Raw genomic sequence first — 6,077 nt, 5'->3', positions numbered from 1 at the left:
TATTCCCAAACACAAACTAACGGAAAACATTAAAATATGTTTATAAATATTCCTTAGGTTGACGGAACTCTCTTAAATTGTTAACACAGAATGCTCAGGAGCCCCTCCTTCAAATTGAAAACGGGGCTCTCCATTTCAAAGTCGCTGCCATTTTGATTTTTTAAAACCGTTTCGTGAATTAAAAAAATTTTTTTTTTACAAACTACTTAAAAATACAAACCAATGAATTTTCTACCATAAAGGTAACGTTTATTGACTATGGTAACATTTATTTCTTGTATATTTATATTAATACATATATAACATTTTCTCTTTGTAAGGAAACATCATTTTGTTGGTCACTCTTGGCTACGAATGGAAACAAAGTTGATATAAAAAATATATTTTCGTCAAAGTTATCTTTACTTTCATCATATTTTGCTTAGGGTAAAATTTTTGAGTTGAAAACCTATCTCTTTACAACTCCATCCTTTTTATAACCTATCATACTTTCATCAATCACAACCCATTTTCTGTAGGTTGCTTGTGAACCCAGTCAACGACGGGTACTTCTGCTAGTATATATATATAATATATATTACATATATATATATATATATATATATATATATTACATATATATTACATATACATATATATATGTCTCTCTCTTTCTCTCTCTCTTTATATATATTTATATATATAAGGAACTTTGTGCATGTGTGTGACATTGCGCGATCATTTAGAAAACCTAAAGAATGATATTTATTCACATATGCATTTTAAAAACTCAAATCAATATCCGTCGATTTCAATCTCCAGCAAAAGGGGACTTATGATATGGCTCCTTTATTGGATTCTTTCTAGCCCCTTTTATGACATAAACAGATGCTGAAAACCGGCCGAATGAGCAGTCGATTATAGTAAAATTCTAATTTATTTAATTGATGTATTACTGAGCTTATAAGTATTTACAGATTTCTGACAGTTCGACTCTTTATCTGAATGTACATCTTTCAAACTCCTTGGCCTAACGTTCACAGGAAACATGAGTTGGAACAATTACATTGAAGGCATTGCCAGGGCCGCTGCAAGAAAATTAGCCACTCTCTACCGTGCTAGAAAACTACTAACACCCGAAAGTATCCTGTACCTCTATAAGGCCACCATTCGCCCATATGTGGAGTATTGCTGTCACATCTGGGCTGGTGCATCTGCTACTAGTCTCTCGCTCCTTGATAAGGTTCAAAAGAGAGTCGCAAACCTGATAGGCCCTGAACTGGCATCTAAGCTTCAGCCTCTGTCCCATCGACGAAATGTTGCATCCCTCTGCCTTTTCTACACGTATTTTAGTGGTGAATGCTCTGACGAACTGCAATCACTTGTGCCCCCACGACATGAGCACCCTCGACAAACCCGACAGGCTGCTAAATCCCTCCCCCACACTGTAGAGATCCCTACATGTAAAAGATCTTTTTACTCCAATAGTTTCTTCCCCAGAACTGCTAGACTCTGGAATTCCATTCCAGGTCCCTGCTTCCCCAACAGTACTGACCTGCAGAAGTTCAAGTGTAACTTGAACCGACATCTTGCTGCCCAAATCCCTACATAGTACCCCAGTAGTTGTTGCCCCTGATAGTAGCCCCCTACACCAAAGTGGCAATTTGCCTTGTTTGGGGTGAAAATATTAAAAAAAAAAAAAGTTCACATGAAAAGCAAAAATTATTTACAATGCGATCAGGAATAAATTTATTCAATATCTCATATAATTCGTACCACACAAACGCACGCGCATGCATACACGCAAATACACACGCACACACACACACTTAAAGAATGATTTAAAAACGACATGGTCCCTTAAAGAAATTAACAATGAAAATATGGAGACAGGCAGACAGACAAACATATATCCTTTTATATATTAGATATAAAACTCACTATGTCTGTATGTCTGTCTCAATATTTTCAAACTGTATATCTCCTGAAACTAAAGATTGCAGACTAGCGCTAGGGGCCTTAAATGATTGGATTTTTATGGACCCTACTTTTATGAGTCTTTAGCCGGTTAGATTTTTAAGGTGTCACAAAGGGTCAAAATTGAAAAAAAATCAACTCAAATGACCTTGTAACGGGTGTTGTAACCCAACATCCGATTTACTACTTCCGGTTGCGCATACGTACATAAAAAAATAATCAACGCGACTATAAAACGTATTGTTTTACTCTGTACGTTTTCAGCGTCCCAATTGTTTTTTTTTTTTTTTCACGGTTAAATTATCCAAATAAACAATTGTTAATACTTTCTGTATTTTTTTACAACGTTCCTTTCCATATTACCTTTAGGTTATTTTAACGTAATTTTCTTACAAATAAATCTACTTTAACCCGTTGACAACCATAAGGGCATTTTCAACGGCGATTTACCCACCGCCTTAATTTTTTAAAATTTATCCTCCATTTTTTAATACACCTTTCTTAAAAAGAAACATTCATACAGTTTCTTCTACACTACCAACACAAATAAATACCCCGAAAATATGTTTTGTTTGTTATTTGCGTTACGAATAAACGCAACGATAAAACGTATTGTTTTACTGTGTACGTTTTCAGCGTCCCAATTGTGTTTTTTCGCGTTTAAATTAAAAGCTATCAATTTGAATTTAACTTAAATGGTATCTGTTCATTCCACGTTTACCTATAAGTATGGCAAACCACTTATAATTCAATGGCTGTAAGGGTTTTTCTTTTTAAAAATAAACAATTATAAACAGAACGAGTCAAAAAAATCTATCTATATTATTTTTCATTTTAATATACTTTCATAGAAATGTTTCTGTTATGTCACAAAAATCTATTTTATTTACGCCACAGTTGTCACGCTCATACATTAATCTCATAGCTAATGTCACATACTGACTCAACGGGTCACAAGAAGTCTAGTATATATATATATATATATATATATATATATATATATATATATATATATACACACAAACACACAAACATACATATATATATATACATATATATATATATATATGTATTTATATAAGATAATGGCAAGCAATCTACGAAAGATTAATGCAAGCAACAATAAACGTAGCCACTAGTTTTGTCTTCTCTGCGCCAACCTCTCGAACCAAAGGTTCTCAAGTCCTTCGCCACCCTTACTCAAGGCACGCCTCCATCCTGATCTATCTTCGGCTAGCTCCTCCCACACATTCATATCGATGCCAAGAGCGATCAGATCCCGTTTGACCACGTCTTTAAAGGTCAGCACCGGGCGACCGCGGCTTCTTGATCCATTTGCCAGTTCGCTGTAGAGGATATCCTTAGGTAGACGGCCATCGGGCATTCTGCGCAGGTGTCCAAGCCAGCGCGATCGTCGTATCTTGAGTGTCTGGAACAAGGAGCGGCTGCCGGCACGTCTTAGCACCTCTTCGTTGGTGATTCTATCCAACTAATTGATGCCGATGATATGTTGCAAACATCGGAGATGATAGACGTTCAGTCTTTTCTTGTGACGAGCATACGTGGTCAAAGTCTCCGCGCCGTACAGTAGGGTACTCAGAACACAGAATTCGTAGATGCGGCATTTTGTGCGAGAAGTGAGGTATTTATTGAACCATGCTCTTTCAGTTGAACGTTACGCTGCTCTACCTATGCGCGTTTCTAGCTCCTGGTCAATGGATACTCCCTTGTTGATATTGGATCCAAGATACGCAAAGTTCTCGACAGTCTCTAGTTCGTGGCCATTGATGGTGATTGTTGATGCGTCACCCTGGTTCATCACAACTGTTTTTTTCACACTGATTACCAGTGCGAACTCTGCACAAGCAGCGCTCAATTTGTCAAGCAGCCACTGGAGTCATCTTGCGGAGTGCAAGACCAATGCAGCATCGTCTACAAACAGCAGCTCAAGTATTAGGACTTTTCGAATCTTGGTTTTGGCGCGGAGGCGAGCCAAGTTAAAAAGTTTTCCATTAGAGCGAGTATGAAGGAACACACTGTTTTCGTCCTCGTTATTTCCAAAAGCGTGGTGCAGAAGAACTAAGTAGAAGATGCCAAACAGTGTGGGAGCCAACACACAACCTTGCTTGACTCCACTGCACACGGGGAAGTTGTCAGACATGTCACCCTCGGAGAAGACTGCGACTGTCATTTTATCATGGAGCGATCTTATCAAACTAAGAAGAGTTGGTGGACAACCCAACTTTTGTAGGATGGCAAACAGACCATCTCTACTGACCATTTCAAAAGCTTTTGTGAGGTCGACAAATGCGATATGGAGAGGCCTACGCTGTTCTCTGCATTTTTCCTGGATTTGACGCACTGAAAATATCATGTCCGTGGTTGAGCGGCCGCTGCGGAAGCCGCATTGCGATTTTGGATAAACACGCTTTGCAATCTCCTAGGGCCTTAGAAGGAGCACTCTGACAAAGACTTTGCTGGTTACACTGAGTAAAGATATACCACGGTAGTTATTGTAATCTCCTTTTTCTCCTTGAATAAAGTGACAATTTTAGCATCTTTCATAGCTGTTGGAAATGTTCCGTTGCGCCAACTGGTGCAGAGGAGGTCGTACAAGTGCGGGAGCAGGGACTTATCGCACTTGAGCAGGTCTACTGGAATCTTGTCGGTACCTGGGGCCTTCCCTACATTGTTGTGTTGGAGAGCTACTTCGAGTTCTGACATAGTTGGAATGTTGTCTAGTTTGACTAGTGTGTCGAAGTTCGGAGTGGAATTTAACCTGTGACTGTGATGTTGCGCGGTTCGCCATATAGTACAGAGTAGTGCTCCACCCAGCGTTCAAGTTGTTTCATAGGATCAGTGATGAGCTCCCCTGTAGTAGATTTTAAAGGGCAAACTTTCTTTGCGCTCGTTCCAGTTGCCTTGCGGAGTCCACGATACATCACACTTAGTTTAACGCAGTCAGCAGCAGTCTGGATTTCGTCGCACAGGTTGTTCCAGTAGTTGTTTGCACAGTGCCGAGCAGCTTTCGTGAATTGACTGCGAGCTTCTTTCAGCTTGGACAGGGTGCTGCGAGTCGGCCTGCTTACATAGTTCTTGTGAGCATCGTTTTTGGACAATAGTAGAAGTTCTAAGATTTCTGCATTTTCAGCCATCCAATCTTCACAAGGCGGCCGCTTGGTTACAAAGGATGTGACTGCAGCGTCATGCATCGCAGTTTGCAGGATTTCCCAGGATTTATCTAGGTTCCCTGCTCCCACTGGTGCAGAATCTCTCAGCTTATTTTCAATGGCAGTGCGAAATGCACTGATGCTGTCGTTGTTCTTAATTGCAGCCTTGTTGAGACTACGATGTGGTCTTGGCTTACATGGTGCAGGTTTCTTGTTCGGGAGACTGAATTGTGTCAACAAGAGTGAGTGGTCGGTATCACCATCGGCGGAGTGGTAGGTTCTTGATTGTTTGACAGAACTGATGTCTGTTTTTCTACACAATGCAAGATCCAATTGGTGCCAATCTTTGGACACATTTTCTGTTTGAACCAGGTGTTTGCAATACAGAGTCCCTGTTGACTACAGAACTCCAGAGTTCTTTGACCATTTTCATTTATTTTACCAGTACCGAAGTGACCAATGATGTCAGGCCAGGCAGTATGGTTTGCGCCGACTCTGGCGTTGAAGTCTCCGAGTACTAGGAGGTGATCGCTGGCTGGGATCCTGCTCAGTATTTCGTTGAGATAGTCGTAGAATTCATCCTTCACATGATCTTCACTAGGCAGTGTTGGCGCATAGACGCTGATGAGGTGTACTGGTGTATCGGCGCAGTTGATCTTCAGTGTCATAATTCTCTCTGAAATGCATACCGGAGTGTCGACTACGTGTTCTCTGAGTAATTTGTTTTGTCACTGTAAAACCTACTCTATGGATGCGATGTTCCTCTTCTGCTTTGCCAGTCCAGAAAAAAGTGTAGTTTTGTTCCGAGATGGAGCCAGTTCCAGCTAATCTGGTCTCCTGTAGAGTGACAATGTCGACAGACAGCTTGGCAAGTTTACGATCAAGTAATGCGATCTTACGAGGTAGACCTTGTGCACGAAGGTTGAGATCCGGGTCATACGTAAAGCCCAG

Source organism: Euprymna scolopes, chromosome 36 (assembly GCF_053919585.1).
Source record: "Euprymna scolopes isolate OS-2025 chromosome 36, ASM5391958v1, whole genome shotgun sequence".
Taxonomy (NCBI): Eukaryota; Metazoa; Mollusca; class Cephalopoda; order Sepiida; family Sepiolidae; genus Euprymna; species Euprymna scolopes.
The sequence above is the reverse complement of the archived record's forward strand: the minus strand, read 5'-3'. Positions refer to the sequence as shown.